Source organism: Lepidochelys kempii, chromosome 11, assembly GCF_965140285.1.
Source record: "Lepidochelys kempii isolate rLepKem1 chromosome 11, rLepKem1.hap1, whole genome shotgun sequence".
In the NCBI taxonomy this organism is placed as follows: domain Eukaryota; kingdom Metazoa; phylum Chordata; order Testudines; family Cheloniidae; genus Lepidochelys; species Lepidochelys kempii.
This window is the reverse complement of record NC_136390.1, coordinates 36,869,673-36,890,484: the sequence shown is the minus strand read 5'-3', so window position 1 is coordinate 36,890,484 and position 20,812 is coordinate 36,869,673. Positions and strand designations below refer to the sequence as shown.

Below are 20,812 nucleotides of genomic sequence, written 5' to 3'. Positions count from 1 at the left end.
AATTGCTAGTAAAAACCAGCTCTGTCAGCATGCTTGAATAAGCAGAGTAATCTTTCTTCTAGCCATCCCAGCTTTAAGGCACTTTGCAAATAAATAAATCATAAATTAGGGTTTGCTTAACAAACATCTTCTCTATCCATGTGGGGATTATTGTTGATTTGACTGATTAAACAATGAACAAAATCCATTTGCTTGGAGGTGTTGTGGGAAAGCATTATTAGATGTGGCTATTAGCTCTGAGAGATTTACTGCAGTTCTTGGCTGTTGTATTGCCTTTGCCTCACATTACAAATATGCTTCCTTCCCAAAAGAACTGCTTCATATTTTATTTCCTTGCCTTCCTTGATTATTTTTAGTGACAACAGTTAAAGTCTGGAGGATATTCAGCTATCATTTATTGTATGACTGCATGAATTTACACAACCATAATATACTGAAGGTGAATGCTGCAGACAAAACTACAGTTAGTGACTCCTCTGCACAATGTCAGGACAATATATGCTGGCTAAACTTGCTTGAGGTTTTTGGTGCACCAGGGGAACGCAAATAAAATTGTTGAATTTACATTCATGTTGGAAAATGAACCATAAAATACACTGAATGGATCTTTCTATAGACTGCTATGTTCCTACAGTGAGGGTTGTCAGGTGGTGAATAGAATGATCACTAATGGAATGCAGCAGTATAGGCCCTAGGAGGTAACAGCATAACATTGATACTGCAGTCTCGTGTAGGGAATTTCAATAAGGTTGGCTCACTTGTTAGGACAGTTACCATTTAATGAGGCAAATATAATAATTTGGAAGTATTCTGGTATATTAGGAGCCCTTTATTCTACAGCTCCAGTGTGTGTACAGCACCATGGACAGCTACTAAGCACTGTTCAGTAAAGTAAAGGAGTGGCACAACTGAATTAAAGGAGGTGGTAATTTGTAAAACTGAAGACTGCTTAAACTAAATATGAGTGGATGTGATCGAGCTTCAGCCTGCATGTGTATTGACTTACTAAATTCTATTAGCTTACTAGTAGGATCTTGGAAAAGAGGCTGTTTAATACATAAACTTTAAAAAATATTCATGTACATACTATAGTATTTGTCTGTGTTAATGAGCATCTGAACATATTTGAAAAAACACATAAAGAATTATAGATTTTCCTACCATAGAAGGTATGGTATTAAACAACATTGTGCTCTAATTTAGAGGATTTTGTGGTTTAACAGTGGTATATTTGTTGATGAGAAAAATGCTGTTTGATTCTTTCTTGTATCTAAATAAGATGAAATATATACATTTCCTCCAGAACTAATTTTGATGGGGATAATCCCTTAAACATGCTCTGGTCCCATTTTGCAAAATAATTATTCCTCACCTTTTTGAAAATAATCAGTTAATAGTTTCAGTGCAAGACTGTGCTTGAAAGTGATAATGATAACTTCCATAATCATTAAGAGCTCTGTCTCCCCAGGCACAATGCTGTCAAACAATCAAGCTATCTGTTTATCATGATCTCAGCTCACTAGTTACTATTTGTTAAATGAAAATCTTTCTTGTGATAACACATGATCAAGTTGCACTATATGGTATAATTTAGCAGAAGTACCAAGCTGACACCTTTTATTAATTACTTTGTGAAAGAAGAAGTTAGAGTAAAAAAAATACTTCTGTCTGACATAATGAAAACACCTTGTTTACTATACATAGTTCTGTTGTATAATATGTATGCAGCTGTTTCTTGAAAGCAAGCTACTAAAACAGTTGTAGTATGTATTGGTGTATGAATTTTTTAAATTTACCTTTACGGATCTGATGAAAGTTTGTTAGCTTGCTTCTGCCTACACCATTCTAAAAGAATTAGTGCATTGTGCCTGAGTACATGAAAAGGAGCCATGGGATAGAATATTGTGAATATAATTTTTTGTATTGGTTCAAAGAATGTTAACAGCCTAATCTATTTAATTACACAAAGTCATTGATTTCTATTCTTTTAAATATATACCACTGGTTTTTGAAATTGTATCATTATAAATTCTACTTTGTGCATCATGGCAGATGTTGTAGATTACAGTGCCGTTACAGTATCTCTCAGCCTGCCAAGGCTCAAATGCATGACTAAGATACAAAGGGTTAAATTCTGGGAGAGTGAGAAACTCATGTGCAGGCTGTGTGATCATATAAATATGGGGCTGAGGATTGAAATCCACAGCTCCAATCTGCAATATGTGATATGGAATTACTCCAAAATAGCTACTGCATATTACGGATTGGGGTAGGGACTAATGGCCACTGTTCCCTCTTCACGTGTTTCTGTGGCCTGATGGAATTGCTCAGTTCATGGACATAGTGGCCACAACCCTGGCCTGTCTCACACTATCCCTCCCCTTTCTACTCTTCATACCATACAGATCAGGGTCCCCCTGGGCACCTTATGTCCCAGTCCCACACAATGAAACCAGTTTCTGCTGCATTATGTACCTTCTGAAAATTGCACTAAAAAATTCGGAGCACAGAAGAAATACTATAGTATGTGCTGAAAAACCTGAGGCACAGCTGGGGAATCATTGAAAGACTTGCCAGAAACAGACAGGAATGGAGGAGCTTCATCACTGCCCAAAACACCAAAGATGTAATGGGAACATGATGATGATCATGTGATTTACAATTATTTGGGAATAATTTATTTATCATAAACATCTGTGACAACAGTTTAATTATGATGTCAAACAATTTACAATATATGTGAGTATCATTTGTATAAAGACGAGTTTGGGTCTCAGATTGGGTCAGTCCATCACAACTGGGCAATTGAGATATATGTATTGTGTGTACTGACAAAAATAATTCAAAATATACTTGCTAAATTAGAATTTACAAAAGTAATATTGTATTAAGTTGCTAAAGCGAAGCTGTAAACAACTTAATTTGACTGTATCTTACCTCACATATAAATGTATATTGGTCTGTCATGTTATGATTCAAAAACTTCAGACAGGCTTGGGCTTTTAAAAATCCAAAGCCTTTGAAATTCAGAACTGTCACTTTTCATTTGTGTTTAGTTCCATGAAAACATTCAAAATGTCACAAAATCTACTGAGTGTTGCTTTGCCATCCTAGGAACCCACCTTTGGTAAATTGTAGAGACGCTCTGTCTTCAGTACAAAAATAATTACCTCTCTTTCTCAGAGGGTTTTCAGCTTTTGCACTGTAAGTTATTAGAAGCATATAATATTCCATTTTCTCTGGACCTTAGTTGGTTGTTTTTTTCCAGTTTCTGGTTATCCAGCAACGATGGTTTTCTTCCAACCGTACTTGCCTCCATAGCTTTTTTGTGACTGCAGAACTATTCATACTATCAGTTGGGTCATTTCTATCTCTAACTTATCAGGTTATCTAGATCTTCTCTCTTTCTTGTCCTGGGTTGCCTTATAGATTCCTTGCACCCCATTTTTCAAAGAAAGTGCATCTCTTGGAATAGATTTAATCCCCAGAACATCAAGTAAGCAAAAGAGAAATCAGAAGACTACAAAAATATGGGGAGATCTTTTAATGCACTGCCATCTGAAATGTATGCTATGGTGATATCTGACAAAATTGTTGTTCTCAGCCCCTTCTCTAGGAAGTACACAGAGTTTTCAGTATTGCTGGTGGCATGGTTTCCTGCCATTGCTCAACATCACACCTTTTGAAAAATCATTCTAGAAATTTCCTCAGATTTATACATTAGGTTTTCCAGTTTACAGTGGAAATGATGATGTGGAGTCGGAAAGTCATAAAAGGACCCAAAACCTGGCTTTTATGGCACAGATCGTAAAAAAGGGAGCTGCACTGCAGTGGCAGCCTCCAAGTGCAATATTGGCAAATTTACCCATTTATGCTCTGAGGCAATGTGTGCTCCCTTTCAACCACAGGGGACTCTTCCCAAATGCAGCATAACTAGTGTGATTCTTCTGTGCAGCAGGTGTAGGGCAGAATTGGGGGCACTTAAGCGTGAAGTGTGCATTGCTTCCATATAATGGATCATGGTTCACAGATGCTCATTCACGTAATTGCTCAGAGGTGCTTGAGGATGGGTCTGTACTAGAATCTTGCAACCTGACCTGAACCTAGTAGGTCCTGACAACATATGTTGGGTTCAGGTCAGGTATGAAAACAACCTAACACTTCTGGGTTTGGTAGCCTCTAATCAATTCCTCCCGCCCATGGGGTTTGCGCAGCAGCAGCTCCGTACCTTGTTCCTGCTAGCCACTGCTGCCTGGCTGCACTGTGGGGTGAGTGGGCTGATAAGTTGTACTGCCTCTCACTCTGCAGCACACGCAGTTCAGTGAGGCAGAGCTTGCTGACAGGAACAGGGTACACAGCTGCCACCATGCCAATCCCATGCGCAGGAGGCATCTGGAGATGGATTACAGGTAGGGGGAGCAGGAAGCCTCCTCCAGGACAAAGTGGCAGCAGTGGCAATGACACAGGTTTGGGGGTAGCGGCCCAGGAGGCGGAAACTTGCACTCCTTCTGGTGCACGGCACTGCACTGAGATGGGAGATCAGGCCATGGGAGTGGGGGTAGGAAATAATAGAGGCCAGGCCCGCGGCTAGACCCTTGCAACCAGACTCTCAAAAGGACCTGACTAGAAGTTTTGGGTTCTGGTCAGGTATGAAAACAAGCTGACATGCTTGTCCTTGGATCAGGTTCAGCTTGGCTGTGGTCTAGTCAGGTTCAGGCAGGGCTTTAAAGTTAGACCCAAGCAGACCTCTAGTCAGAACAAGACTGGGAGAAGAGCAGAAAGGGGGCTGTCTCGTAGATCTTCCATTGTGCAAAGCCACAAGCCATTGTTGCTTGTGGAGAAGAGGCACTGGAAACATGGGAGTTACTGCAGCCTCAGGGTTCTAGTAAGAGTCAAGAGGCACACTTGCTGTCACTGATGTAGCCTGTTGTCATCAGTTCTGCCACACAGGCCCTTGGAATCTGATTACTCACGTTGTATGATAGGTGGGAAGGGTTTTCAGCATATGTGCAATGAGGAATGAGCAAAATTTTTGTCATGGTGAATAACTTATGTATCATACAGTTGCTGGCGTTTGAAACTTATTTTTAACTAGATACAAACAGTGTCTTCCTTGTTGAGAGAAGTGGTTTAACATAAGGTGGTACAAGCTCTCCCCCCCCCCACCCCCACCACCACTTTTATCTTCTTGTGGGAAAAGCTTATATGATGAGGGGAATCCATAAAACTTTTTCTGAACTGGGGCAGAATATATAGGTTTCATATATTAAATATACAGTAAGGATTTACACTGTAGAAACCTTGTAACTGTTTATAATGACTTGCTATGGAAGAGCCTTCTGACTGCTTGTCAGACGGCTTGGCATAGAATAGTTATGGGGCAAATTGGTGAGTGGTATTAAAGCCACAGTACTCCGTCTGTCATTAAAAGCTACTGAACTTCGGTGGAGCTAGACTATAGCACCTTATTATATGCTCTCTCTGACAAAACTGGAGCTACAAGAAATTCATAATGCAGTTGAAAAAAAGTTTGTCTTGCTTGCAGTATTTTAACAAGGTCCTTTAAGTACTTTGAACCCAGTTACATTCCACCATTGATACCTGAGGAAAGAAGTCATTTCAAGACCTATTGAACACTGGACACATTCACAGTATATTAATATGAGTGCTTCTAAAATTGTGATTAAATTGTGGAAAATTCAAAGTGTTCCATATAGAGTAGGCTAGGGTCAGTAAAAGTACAGAACTAAAATAGAAAGCAGGTAGTTCAAGACCTCACACAAGGATCTTTTTGTGTTGTGCTGCCTGCATTTATTTATCTGAATTCTAGTGTCTCCTTATTTAGTCCATTTTGAAAATGACAAAATTTAAAGTGCTATATGTAAGTAATAAAAGGAATACCTTGTAGCATAGACCGACAGTTTATACTTACAAGCTTCAGGGGTGGGTGTTCTGCTACTTCACCTAGCTACAAATATGTACTTGCCACTGCCTTGCATTTTTGTCATTTTCAGAAATACCGGCCCTAAAAAGCACTACTTCCGGCAACAGTGTGATACTGACTGTGTTTGCCAGATCTTTCAGATCTTGGGGGAGATTCTGTCTCAAAAGGTGTTCCTTTCACCACAAGCAACTGATCTGTTGCAGGTGTTTCAAGGACCTTGCAGAACTTATGAAAAAGACAATTCAGATGAATCTGCAAATGGTTAAATCTAAATAAGAACCTAGCAATTAAGATCCAAGTTTGATTCCAGGGACTGGTAATGAATTATGTATCTTTCCACCTCTGGGTCTGTGACCAACCTGAACTGTTTGACAACTGTTCAGTGGCCTACAAAGAATGACTAGCGGACCAATGTTCATCTCAGAAAAGCCAAGCTCACAATCAGTGATCTTACTGGTGATCTCAGCAGAAGGGTCACAGAGTGAATATGCAGTCTTTCTACAACAGAATTGAGGCACATTCAAGGGGGAAAGCTTCTACAGCTACTGTCCATTTTGTGCTTGCCCTGTGCACAGAAAGCTTCAGTTTCCAATGTTGTCAGTGTAGGACCTTTCATAAGCAATAAAAAAAATTTAAAACAATGTAGACTGTCGAAAAGAATGGTATTGAAATTAAACCTCCTTTCAAGATGGATGCCAACATGACAAGATATTTAATTTCAACAGCCTTTCTTGATATGATTTTGAACATTCTTACATACATATACATCTTTTTGTAGAGCACCACAGTTCAAAAGTGCAAATAACATTAATGTTAAAGGAACACAGCCCAGGTATTCTTAAAATGTGTTTCCCCTACACTGTTTGTAATACCCTCTCAGGAGCTTCAAATACAACTTCTTTTACTATTGATTTTATCCTTTTCTACTTCAGAAACTGAATTTTCCTCCTGTGTTCCTATTGCAGCTTAAAATCATCATGTTTTTTTTAAAGCTCAGTAACCAATGTTGGTTTGGAGGTTTTTTTTTTTCAAATTAAATATTTAGAATCTTGAGGATTATAATTATAATAATGTTAATGTTTGCAGTGCATGTTTAAATGTTTATAGGGATGGATTTATTGTAATTGTTAGAAAAAATGCTCACGATATTGAAGTATTAGTAAATATTTAAAGATGGATAGTAAAGCCCTGATTCGGCAAGGTGCAGGATGCTTCCTATGAGGTGCTGAGTATCTTGACTCCCATTGCAATCAATGGGAGTTGAAAGAGCTCAGCTCCACATAGGATTTGGGTCCAAGCAGAATTTAAGCCATAGTAAAAATCCCATGATGCTAGTATATAAAATAAGACATGAAATGCCCTATCAAGACAGTATGTAAAATGATTCTGCTGGCTCCAATTATCTGCAGCCTCTTTAGAGTCAATGAATTACACCTTCAAACATTTGATATCTATAATATTGAACAGGACAGCCTCATTGTACATGGATGCTTATTTGTTTTTTATCTGCACTTGCCAAATGCATATATTACATAATGAAATAAATGCTTTATTATTTTCAGCTTTTCTTCTTCCACGCAGCACCCTTTCTTTGTCTGCTCACTGCTAGGATCCCGCCCTGCATTGTCCCCTTCCCTAACATAATTGGTTGCTCTGAACCCACGCTACCCTAACTTAGGTAAAGCTATGACTTTCAGAAGCACTTGCCTGTGCTTATTCCAGTTTTTAACGGTTCATTTTTTGTCAAGGAACAAAACTAGAAGTGTGTAATGCTCTCAGATTTAGCTTTGATAGTAAAAATAAAGCTAGGAGCCAGTGCAGTTGTGGGTTTGCTCTACTAGAAGGTACCGTCACTTAGCAGTTTGAATTTTAAAAATGCATAATTTTTTTTAAAGATTTGGTGTCCCAGTTGTCACTTTAAAACCTTGCAACACGTGGACCTAACCTCCCAGTTGTGTGTAGCAATACATTTGACTGACAAGGCAGCATAACATACGGATGTGATATCAGTCACATCCTGGCATATTAAGGTTTTTGATGATCCTGTAGCTAAATAATGGTAAATTTACCATTCAAACGCAGTGGTAAGACAAATAGCAGTCAGTTGTGAAGTGCATAGCAACATATACTTGAAGGGTTTCTGGGGTCATCATAATAAATCACAACAATGAATTTTGATATAAAGAAATCATTCCCCAAAAGGGGAGGTCAGAATAGATGAGCTGGTGGCAGGTTCTGGCTATAAACTCTGTGACTCTGATTTAAAGAAATCATTCATTCCCAAGAGGTTTGTTTTATTTTCTTTGTCCCTATGTTTCAGAAGTAAACAGTATCCAATATTTTAAAATTAAGTGAAAATTTAAACGACAAAACAATTTTGTTTCATTTTGTTCGTTTTTAAAATCAGACAAACTCAATTAACTTCTTAGTTTAAACCTTGCTCTTTGTTTCTTCTCTGAAGGAATGGGGATCCTTAGAACAGATATGCACAGACTTGTCCAAAATGCTATTCTGGCCAAAGAGACTCTAAAAAAAAAAAATCTGCTGGTTACAGCTGGTTCTTTCATTTTGCCAGTAGATGGAGCTGTCCCGTAAGGTGAAGGCTCTCTCTGTCTCTTCCCCCACCCCCGCAACCCCACAAAGCTATTTGCTGTTTTCTATTAGGTACCATAGAGTGAGCTTCAGAACAGGAAGCTGAGGATGAAGCAGAGAGGATACTGCAGAGGTCTCTGTTTTTTCCCAATGAGAATGCAGCAATTCGAAATACTTGTTAATCTTTTGGAACTGGAAATATGAACAACTTCATTAGAGAGCATTTCATCAACATCATTGCTGGATGCTTTTCTTTCTTGTAATACATCAGAAATTCTTGTTTTATCAGGTAAGCTGCCAGAACATTTAATCATAGACCTTAGTTCATTTATTTCAGTTATCTTGTGTGGGGTTTTTAAAAATAAATAAATATACAAATAAATAAATCCTATACCTGCCTGTTTAGTCGTTAATACTAAGCATGGGATAGAACAGGAAATCCAATTTTGGATTTTACAAAATCTTTCATAAGCTGCAGTCAGGTCTGTTTGGCAACACAGCATTTTTTTTAGAGGATGGATTTTATCGGCCTTATTTTTTTGGATGTTTGCCACTTCTTGTATTTGTTTGCCTGTTATTGTATTCAGGCATTGAGTTCCTTAACTGTCATTTAGAAGTGTTAGACCTAACTACTTGAGGTCTTATTGTTCACTAGTGCAGAACACAAATTGGAGTCTAGTGTTAAAGCACTGTAGCCAGGCAATCGGGCTGCCAGAGCCCAGCGTTGCAGGGGTGTACAGCTTTCCTCCCATATTCAAACAGAGGCTCTGCTTTAAAGGCCAGATGCCTTACTCGGGGTTTTGGTGGGGGTTTGCTGCCTTTTTAAGGAAAAATCTTTCTAATGGAGAACACAGAGGACAAAACTTACTTTTATTTACATATTTATTTGGCACTAGTGGTAATATTGCAGATATGACTTGGTTCATCATCTAAACCGTCTTCCTTTTTTAAACAGCACAAGAAATTTGCCAGGTGGACATCAAGCTCTTTCAGTATCTTCTCCAAAATGGATTTCTTTTCTTCTACTTGTCGGAGGTATGTGCTTAAAAAAGACTCCCATCAAATTCACATCTCTTGGATTTCCTTTTCCCTGTTCTTTTGCAAAAAGTTTTTGTTGCTCACTATGCAGTACTTCCAAATGGGCTGACATTTTGATTTTAATGTCAGACTAGATGTCTTAAAGTTATAATTGTGTTTGTTTCCAAATGCTCTTATTTCACAGGTGTGATGTCAAACTTGGGAGCTATATTGACTGTTGTTACTATCAAATGGATTTTCATATGGATTTTCAGTTTTATATATGACTGATCAATGTGTTAATGTACTGCAAAAGTAAAAATTGCATGAAAAACCACATTGAGAATCTGAGATTAAATGGACAAAAACAGGAGAATTCATTGTAATTTTAGTTTAGTTCATTCTGTTGTGCCCAGGTTGTAGCATGGGAGTTTCACAACAGCGGATGATCTTAACTTCAACATTTGCAGCAATATTTAGGTATACAAGAGCAAGTCCCAGACAGTGAGCCTTAACTTTGGATGTCCTCACTTCTTTTGGTCAGTTAGATATTAGTTTTGTATTCAAAGGTAATTTCCATTATTTTAAAGTGTGTGGGGAGGGGTTGGGTTGGGAAAGCTATAGTTAACGTCCCCACTGACAGAAAGTTTCTTTTGTATAAAAAAATCTTCCTATGGAAATTTCCAGGGAGGGGGAAAAAAGGATTTTCCACCATAACTATATTTTAAAGGAAAAATAATGGCTGCCTACAGTGATTTACAGAGAAATCATGCCCAAACCGTTTGATTTCCTTAGTAGATCGGGGGAACGCAGTGAATGTAATATACCTGGACATTAGCAAGACTTTTGACACAGTCCCACATGATAGTCTGATAAGTGAGCTTGAGAAATGCGGACTTGGTGGAACTACCATTAAATGGATACATAATTGGTTAGACAACCGCAAACAATGAGTAATTATTAATGGAATGATGTCAAATGGGAAGTGGGTCTCACGAGGGGTTTAGACTAACAAATCCTGCATCTTGACAGGGTTAGACTAGATTACCCTTGTGTTTCCTTCTAACTCTATGGTTCTGTGACTCTATGATACAAATGAACAGTTCTGATGACATCATAAAACACAAGAGCAGTGAACAAATGATTTTATAATTATCATCTGAATCCTGTCATGAAATTAATTTACTATACCTCATCGTAACCTAGTGTATTTTACATTGTATGGATCCAAATTTGTTTTAAAGTTACAGAACATAATGTGAACTATTTAAATAGCTGCAAAGATAAAAAAGATTTTTCAACTAATTACTTTTGTGTTAAAGTGAGGTGTCTTAGAAATCTCAAAATCTACAAATCTCAAAATGCCCGTGAAGATCGCTCATTTAGCTGCATTATGCCAATGGGAGAAACTTCTCTTGTCGACATAAAACCAGCTCAATGAGCGGCAGTAGCTTTGTCAGTGGGAGAGCATCTCTCACCAACACAGCGCTGTGCACACAGGTGCTTATGCCAGCAAAACGTATGTTGCTTGGGGGTGTGTTTTTTCACACCCCAAGCGACAAAAGTTTTGCCGACATAAGTGCTAGTGTAGACATGGTGTAACTGAACATGAATATAAATCTTAGAACTGAATTGGCTCCAGGTGCTGAACTCTAGATGATATATTTTGGTCTATGTGATCCTAGTCTGTTATATTTTCGGCTATCTTCATTTACTGATCTGAGACGAGGAGAGTATGTAGGTTTACTTGTTGTTTATCTTGATGAGCAGTTTGATCTTTCAAAACTTAATATGAAAGTCATATTCTTTCTTGACTATCTTTCTTTAGTGTATTTAGAATCAGATGTGCTTACTCTAGTGGAAAAGTGAATTTTTACTAAATTTTACTCTTGTTTGCCCTCCAGAGCCAACACACCTCTGGGAAAGTAGACTCATGGAGCATGAACAGAATTGTTAACTGAGTGCCAGTAGGAGGGCCAAATTCTACCCTCATTTACTCTATTGAATACAGTTGATGTATATGTTGTAGACAGTGGGATTCCAGTGAGTAACTGAGAGAAGAATTTGGCCTGCAGAATTGTTATCACTGCTAAAAAGAACATAGCTTGACTTTCCGATCTCAGGATCAGTTTGCACGTCTATCAGTTAGAAAAAAAAACATCTTTTCACTTGTAAACTGAGAAAATTTGACATGGAATTATTGAGCTATATGGAATCCCATTATGCCATTTTCAGTTTTCAGAGCAAAATTGCACTTTAAAGGTTAAGTTTCTCTCTCTTTTTTTAAAAAAATTCTAAAATAGGGTTTTTAAGGGAATTTAACTCTGAAGTCAGAATGGAGTAATTATGGCAAGGCTAAGAAGCAAAAACTAACAGCAGAAATTTTTTAAGTACATCAGAAACAGGAAGCCTGCCAAACAATCAGTCGGGCCACTGGATGATTGAGGTACTAAAGGAGCACTCAAGGAAGACAAGGCCATTGTGACGAACCTACATGAATTCTTTGCATTGATCTTCACTGCAGAGGATGTGAGAGAGATTCTCACACCAGAGCCATTCTTTTTAGGTGACAAATCTGAGGAATTGTTCCAGACTGAGATGTCAATACAGGTGGTTTGGGAACAAATAGATAAATTAAATATTAATAAATCCTCAGGACCTGATGGTATTCACCCAAAAGTTCTGAAGCAACTCAGATGTGAAATTGAAGAAATGTTAAATGTGGTATGTAATAACCTATTACTTAAAACAGCTACTGTACCAGGTGACTGGAGGACAGCTAATGTGACACTAATTTTTTAAAAAGGCTGAGGCGATCCTGGCAATTACGGCCAGTAAGACTAACTTCAGTACCAGGTACATTGGTTGAAACTATCAGACACATAGAAGAACATGATTTGTGGGGGAAGATTTCACCACTCTATCAGAATTCTTTGAGGGGGTCAACAAGCTTGTGGACAAGGATGATGCAGTGAATATAGAGTACTTGGACTTTCAGAAAACCGTTGACAAGGTCCCTTACCACAGGCTCTTGGGCAAAATAAGCAGTTATGGAAAAAAATGGAAGGTCTCCTCATAGATCAGTGACAGGTTAAAAACTAGGAAACAAAGGGTAAGAATAAATGGTCAGTTTTCAGAATGGAAAGAGGTAAATAGCAGTGTCCCCCTCGGTCCGCTGCTGTTCAACATATTCATAAATGATCTGGAAAAAGGGGTAAACAGTGAGGTGGAAAGTTTGGGGTAATACAGAATTACTCAAGATAGTTAAGTCTAAAGCAAACCATAAAGAGTTACAAAGGGATCTCACAAACTGGGTGACTGGGCAACAAAATGGCAGATGAAATTCAATGCTGATAAATGCAAGGTAATGCACATTGAAAACCATATCCCAACAATACATACAAAATGATGGAGACTAAATTAGCTGTTACCACTCCAGTAAGATATCTTGGAGTCATTGTGGATAGTTCTCTGAAAACATTCACTCAATATGCAATGGCAGTCAAAAAGCTAGCAGAATGTAAGAACCATTAGGTAAAGGATAGATAATAAGACAAAAACTATCATAAGACCATTATATAAATCCATGGTATGCCCACACCTTGAACACTGCATGCAGTTCCGATCACCCCATCTCAAAAAAAAATATTATGTTACAAATGGAAGAGGTACAGAGAATGGCAACAAAAATGATTAAGGGTATGGAACAGCTTCCATATGAGGAGAGAGAAAAAAGACTGGGACTGTTCTGCTTGGAAAAGAGATGACTAATATGATAGAGGTCTATAAAATCATGACTGGTGTGGATAAAGTGAATAATGAAGTGTTATATACCCCTTTGCATAACACAAGAACCAGGGGTCACCCAATGAAATTAATAGGCAGTAGGTTTAAAACAAACATGACACACAATGTATGGTCGGCCTGTGGAACTCATTGCCAGGGGATGTTATGAAGGCTAAAAGTATAACTGGGTTCAAAAAAAATTATATAAATTCCTGAAGGACAGGTCCATCAATGGCTATTAGCCAAGATGGTCAAGGATGCAACCCCATGCTCTAGGTGTCACTAAGCCTCTGACTGCCAGAAGCTGGGACTGGATGACAGAGGATGGGTCACTTGATAATAGCCCTGTTCTGTTCATTCCCTTTGAAGCATCTGGCATTGGCTGCTGTCAAAAGACAGGATATTGGGCTAGATGGACCATTAGTCTGACCCAATATGGCCATTCTTATGTTCTTATATGTAATTATACACACTTCACCATTACTTAAAGCAGCCGCCACTAGGCTGGAACACAGCAGCACCAAACAAACACACAAAAAGATAATTTGATATCCAAATGAAATTAGTGTCCATCATGGAGAGAAAATATGGCAACTCCTAGACTGTCGTTTTTGTCTCAGTCTTTTGTGTCACTTGCTGTTAAGATTAGCCCTCCTGTGGTAACGATTAATTTACTGAAAGGAACTTTTGCTTACATTATTAACATCTGAACAGAATATTTCCATCATCAGTGGCAGCATTTTGAAGTTCAGAGTCACATAGGCTGTTTGTCCTTCATGTTGTTGAGAAGTTATTTGGCTTATGTTGCTCATCTTTTTGACATGGCTCTTCTCTGCTTAATCTCTCTGCTCACATACTTGCTTAGCCCCACACAGTTGTAGGCTCTCTGCCTCCAGACACCTGTCTTTCTCTCCTCCATCTCCCTGTTGTTCCTTGCTATTATTTCCACATTCATCACACCCAGCAGGGCCAGCTCTAGGCACCAGCAAAACAAGCAGGTGCATGGAGCGGCACATTTCGAGGAGCAGCATTCTGGTGCCGGCCATGCCGCCCCTAGAACTGTGCCCCCACCTACTCCCCTGAGCGTACTGCCGCCGCCGCTCCACTTCTCCCCACTCCCTCCCCGGCTTGCTGCCTGCAAAACAGCTGTTACACGTGGGGCAAGCCTGGGAGGTAGGGAGGAGAAGCTGAGCGGTGGTGCACTCGGGGGAGGCGGCGGTGATGGAGAGGAGGTGAGCTGGGGTGGGGAACAGTTCCTCTACCCCCCCCGTTACTTCCTGTGCTCCCACCCTCACTCACCTCTGCTCCGTCTGCTCCCCTGAACATGCTGCCTCTCTCTCACCTGAGAGGGAGGGGGGAGAAGTGGGGTGCTTAGGGGAGCAGGTGAAACGTAGGTGAGCTAGGGCGGGAGGGTTGCGGGGGGGGGAGCTGCAGGAAGCAATGGGAGGGGGAGGAAATGCAGCATGCCCGGAGAAGGAGTCGGGGCCGGGGATTTGGGGAAGGGGCGGAGTTGGGGCGGAGCCAGGGGCGGGGAGGCACAAAAAAGAAGCAGGGGTGGCCAAAATTTTTTTGCTTGGGGCAGCAAAAATCCTAGAGCTGGCCCTGACACCCAGTATCTTCCTTTTGTCCACTTGCACTTTCTGCAATTTCAGACTTCCCTAACCCTCTCTGTGAATTCTGTCTCTACCTCCAAACCATCCACACTCACAGTTCAGCCTTTTAACATCTCACCTCTCTGTTGTTCCAGACTTCCTTTTGTACCCTCATTCTATGCTAATGAACTCCAGTAATAAAATAATAATAGCAGTAATTTACATTTAGAATCACAGAAATGTAGGGCTGAAAGAGTCCTCAAGAAGTCAAGTCCAACGCCCTGCACTGAGGCAGGAGCAAGTAAACCTAGACCATCCCTGACAGGTGTTTATCCAACTTGTTCTTCAAAACCTCCCATGATGGGGATTCCACAACTTCCCTTGGAAGCCTAGTCCAGAGCTTAACTACCCTTATAGTCAGAAAGTTTTTCCTAATATCTAACCTAAATCTCCCCTGCTGCAGAGTAAGCCCATCACTTCTTGTCCTACACTCAGTAAACGCGGAGAACATATTTGAAGACTGATATCAGGTCCCCCCACAACAGTCTTCTTTTTCTCCAGACTGAACATGCCCAGTTTTTTTATCCTTTCCTCATAGGTCAGGTTTTCTAACCATGTATCATTTTTGTTGCTGTTCTCTGGACTCTCTCCAATTTGTACACATCTTTATCGAAAGTGTGTCACCCAGAATTGGACACAGTACTCCAACTGAGGGCCTCACCAGTGCTGAATAGATTGGTAGAGTTACCTCTCATGTCTTACATACAACATTCCTGTTAATACACTGCAGAATATTAACTTTTTTTGCAAGTGCAACATGTTGTTGACTCTCATTCAATTTGTGATTCGCTATTACATGCAGATCTTTTTCAGCAGTACTATCCCCCTGTTTAGTTATTCCCCATTTTATAGTTGTGCATTTAATTTTTCCTTCCTAAGTGAAGTACTTTGCACTTATCTTTAGTGAATTTCATCTTGTTGAATTCAGATGAATTCTCCAATTTGTCAAGGTCCTTTCGAATGCTAATCCTGCCCTGCAAAGTGCTTTCAATTCCTTCCAATGTTCTAGGCTACTATCTTTCCCTGTTCCCCAACTTCTAAATTTTATATTTTCTGACCAAACACCCATTCACTCATTGCCGAAGCTTCCAAATGCCCATGCTTCTCCATTTCCTCCCTCTTTGTGATAGCAGATTCCCATTACCCCCTTTCCCATTTCCAGGTTTTCATCACTTTCCCTCTCAGCTGTACTCCTGTTCCCACGTATCTTCCTCTCAATCTTTGTATTATCAGGCTCCCACCCTTCTCCTTACTCCTTTACTCTTTGTTCTGCAGGTATCACAACCAGGCAGCCCCTAGCCTATTCTAATTTGGCTGGAGGCAGCAACCCAAATTCCAACTCAGTGTCTGTATTGTAGGCTTTACCCCTTTCTTCTAAAATCTCTCTCTCTCTCTCTCAAGGTGTTCCACACCTTATCTTTATGTCCCTATGTTCAACTTCTGTCACCCTTCTGCTGCTGGTCCCTCCTACTGTACTTCCAATAGTAGCCAGTGTTATTCACATTATAATAGAATTCCAAATGCACTAGGAGGCACTTCTCTTGGTAAAAAACAACAGATACCAGATGAATACTAGTGAAGGTCATGGAGGGGAATTTAGGAGGATATGTAGAGGTGCTTGTGACTCTATTAGAATGATCCTTTGATTTGATATTGGTCTAAGATGACAAAAGTAAGCTGCAACGATTCTACCTTATAATAGAAATGAGCTAATTCAAGGAAGCTTTCACAAGTTTGGTTATTTGAGTGCATTTTAAACCAATGACATTTGAGTGTGTTCCAAATTTACTCGCACAGAATGCTTCCATCCTCTCAGCCCCAGGACACCATTTTCTCCTTACTCACTGGATAAATGGCGTTTGCTTCAGAGCAAGATCTTTCAATTTCTTTAATGCTTGATATTAAACTAGGTTGTTTCTAATGACCATAAATCTGTGTACTGAAATGGAATCTCAATGAAGCAGGGGACCTCTCTGGAGAACATGAAGTGGGGTGGTTCTTTCTGTAATGGATCTGGAAGAGAAAGCAGAAAAGAGATATATCAGAGAAATATCAGTAAATAATTAGAGTATAGTATAGCTGAGCATTCTTAGCAATTTTTGTTTTTAAAGCACTCTACTTACGTTAACTGATCGTTATAACACTTCCTCAAAGTATATAGGTATGAGTTAGTCTGTCAGCTAAAGCAAATTATATGTATCAGAATCCATATAATACCCAAAATACACATTCACTTTAAGAACTACCTTTATTAGGATTTTCACAAAGTAAACAATAAATTACTCCATTGCATGTTTTCTGTATTTTATTCCTAGTGTATGTTGCTAAAGTACATATTGCATCACTATGAATGGAGTTATAAACAGCTAAAAGGAAGTCCTAAAGGATTAGCTTATTTTTCTTAATATTTCTTAGATTAAATAGGCCTTATAGGATAAGCATACTGAATACATAAATAGGATAGATGAGAGCATATGGTAAATTAGTTCAAATGTAGCTCAGTGTCAGGAATCTACCTTGCATTTCATTAAAGACTGTATTTTAAAGTGATACTGTATCTTTAGTGGAGAGTACTATGATAATTCAGAAACTGATTGAACAGAAATGGGAACAGCAGAGCCCTATGATTTCAAGATAATGCACCTTTTGGCAGCAAGGAGAGTCAATCTGATAAATTTATTTTCAGAAAAGGAAGCCTGAAGAAGTCTAAATATAGCACATGAAATACATAGCAATGAACATAGGGATAGAGAACTCAGAGGCCTCCATAATCGCTTCATTAAAAATACTCCACTGAGACGAAGGTTACATAAGAGATTTTCAGAGTTTTCCCTTAATGTTAAAGTGTATACAACTCTAAATGTGAGATGGGGATGTCATTTAGAAACCTACCCTTCATGTAGCTTCATCTTATTCTCAGACTGAATAGAATAGTGCTGGAAATGTGTATGGTCATTCTCTACTACAGGCTGGGCAAAGTTTTAAAGTCTTGATACTATTTTGAAACATACATTTTTACAATGCCAACTTTTTGACAAAATATTCCTAAAGGAGGATGAACATATTCATGTTTAAATGTTATGATTTGTGGCTCAAGGAAAATGGTCCATAAATAGAATTATGTTAGACACTACAAAAGGCTAGATAATAGGCCAAATAAATGAAATGAATAAACTTATGTATTTATTGTGGGGAGAACAAGGCCAACATTTTGGTCTTTGTAAAGTTGTGTTTGGAGGATGGCTCTGAAATTGACAAAAATAAAATTGTGATATTAGCCTTTTCAAACTTGAATAATATTTTTTACCAAAGAAAGTCTTCATTAACATTCAGATATTTAAATTCTTATCTAACCATTTTAAAGAGAACAGGACAGTGGGATCTTGAATTTCTTGTGGTTAGCAATTTAGACTTGGCAAAATTACTTTTGAACTAGCTGGCTGCTTCTAGTTCTCTACTAGTCACTGTTATAAAACACAAGACTGTTGAGATGTAGTACCACATAATATCAAACTCAAGTGAGGAGGCATTTTAGGTTTTACTTGCAGATTATGGACGTACCATGGCAGAAAATGTCTTGTTAAATCAAATGCCAAAGTCACCAGGTTACCAGAAACTTCTGTACATTTTAAGGAAAACCCAGTTATTTTTCATAATTTCCGAATGATACAAACTTGGATTAAAACAGTGCAAATTAGTTTTAAAAAATAATTTTCTATTTAACAATAAAAGTACTTGGTTTTGTTTATTTATAGGCACATGGGGAATGAAGATAAACTACATCCCTAAACACCTAAAAGTGTGTTAGGAAGTGTTACTCTGTAGTAGTCATGTCCTTTCCTATCCAGTCGTGCTTTCCAGGACTGGGGAACTTTGTAAAATTGTACTCAGCCATGTGTTTTGGACAGGTAGTTCTTCTGGGTGTTTTTTTTATGGGCGAGTTAACAAAGTTGAATTGTCAATAGTGTCATATTGAAGAGTAGTGAGGTAGACTTGTGTACCTGAAATGAAGATTTTATGAAAATTTTGCAAGACTGTTTAGCACAAATATTATTTAAAAGAACAAAGGAAGTTTCTAAAGCAGGTAGGAGTAATGAGAACAAGCTAATGACATGCATTAATAGTGTTAGCTTTTTGCTAGTGGAAACATTCCTAGTGGAAACATTTCCTTCATCATTTTAAACACTTCAGAGGAACACTGGTTCTTAGGAGGAGTAAGTGTGTAGTTAATCTACCTTCATAATTATGTTTCACATAATACTTGGCTCTTTTCTATAACATTTTTCATCTCCAATGATTTTACAAACATTAATGAAATAAACCTTGTACCCTGTGAGATAAGTATTACTATTCTTATTTTACAGATGAAGAAACTGAGGCAAGGAGAAGTTAAATGACTTGCCCAAGATCTGTCTGCTTAAAGCATTTCTGATGTGATTATCATATCCAAATGCCAAAGCCACTGAAAGAGTTTTGGGAAGAGCTAGGAATAAAACTGAAATTTTCAGACTCCAAGCCCTAATCTTTAACAGGTTTGTTGCTGGATCTGTGTACAAATAATATTACAATGCAGAACTAATTTAGCTGATCAGTTTCAAAAGCAATATAGACAATTACCACCAAATCAGCATACACCTATCATAATCCCTAAAATATACATATTTACAAATTAGAACCTGTCTGCCTATAAAGAAAACCAAAACAAGTTGATCAAAATACTTTTTTGTTGATCCATTAAAAGTTTGAAAACTTACCTAAAACCAACATTCAAATCAAGTACTTTCCCCACTTAAAATGTTGGTTTTAGGTAAGTTTTCAAACTTTTAATGGATCAATGTAAAAGTATTTTGATCAACTTGTTTTGGTTTTCTTGTATATTTGTAAGAAAAATGTGTCCTTTAAATCCATCAGTAGCTCCATGGAGCTCTTAGTCAAGGATGACTACACTCCATAAGTGGGTGCCAGTTGAGGAATCAAATGATCATGAAGTGAGAAATAATTTCTTCATGATGTTAGGAATAGAGATGAGAGGTTGAGAAGACTAAAGGAATATACATAAGCCTCAATCCAGACTTGAAGAGTCTACTTTCCAACTCATTTCATGTTGACCAAAAGCCATCAGATGTTAAGAATATTTGGTCACTACTGAGTTGTACTTGAAATCATAACTTAAAGGCACATGCACACTTTAGTATGATTATTTTTTTATTGACTGTTGTTACATGTAACACCCAGGATTACTACAACATAAATAGATGTGAGGAAAAACAATTATTCTCTCTGTTTTTTCCTCTGCCTGTATCTGAGCATTTGACAGTACTTTGTGTACAGTCTTCAGTATTTCCTCCATATAGACAGTTTCACCTGTTGTTTGTGTGGGTCTGTCACATAGCAAGAGGGAAGAGAAAATATTTTTAAAAAATTAAGAAAATGGGTTGTGAAACCACAAAAATTGGTAGGGTGGCTCAGGTATAGTTCCTGAAACTACTTTTTGTTGATTTTTTACTTTTAACTTTTAATATAAAAGGCACTGAATCCCATTACTAATACTCTGAGCTAGATCAGACTGCAGTCTTTTAACTGTCAGTAGTGGTATGTTTTTATTACTTTTTAAAAAAGCAAAATGGAAAGAGAGAGTGAAAGAAGAAGAGAGAAAGGAAGGACTAACATCCAGAATGGTTTGCCAGGAGTCGTCTTGGAAGGAGACTGGCTACTCCTCTATTCACTAAAAATTGGTGGGAGTCTAGTGCCTGGTCATCCATGAAAACATCCAAATTCCAGATATGGCAAGTGAGAGATTTCTACCTGGCATGTACTTCTT

The 20,812-nt window shown here is 38.4% G+C and overlaps 1 protein-coding gene across 6 annotated transcripts in view; it reads left to right on the top strand.

Annotated features, from left to right (window-relative positions):
- LOC140895606 (sodium channel protein type 1 subunit alpha) overlaps nucleotides 1-20,812 on the top strand; it is a 181,918-nt gene that overhangs the window by 388 nt on the left and 160,718 nt on the right. For 4 of the 6 annotated variants that reach the window (XM_073305720.1, XM_073305717.1, XM_073305721.1 and 1 more), the window contains exons 2-3: nucleotides 8,609-8,825; nucleotides 9,492-9,571. The exons of the other annotated variants lie outside the window; for them this stretch is intronic. The gene's annotated coding sequence lies outside the window, so the exon portion shown is untranslated. The remainder of the gene's footprint in view (nucleotides 1-8,608; nucleotides 8,826-9,491; nucleotides 9,572-20,812) is intronic. 6 annotated transcript variants of the gene reach the window in all.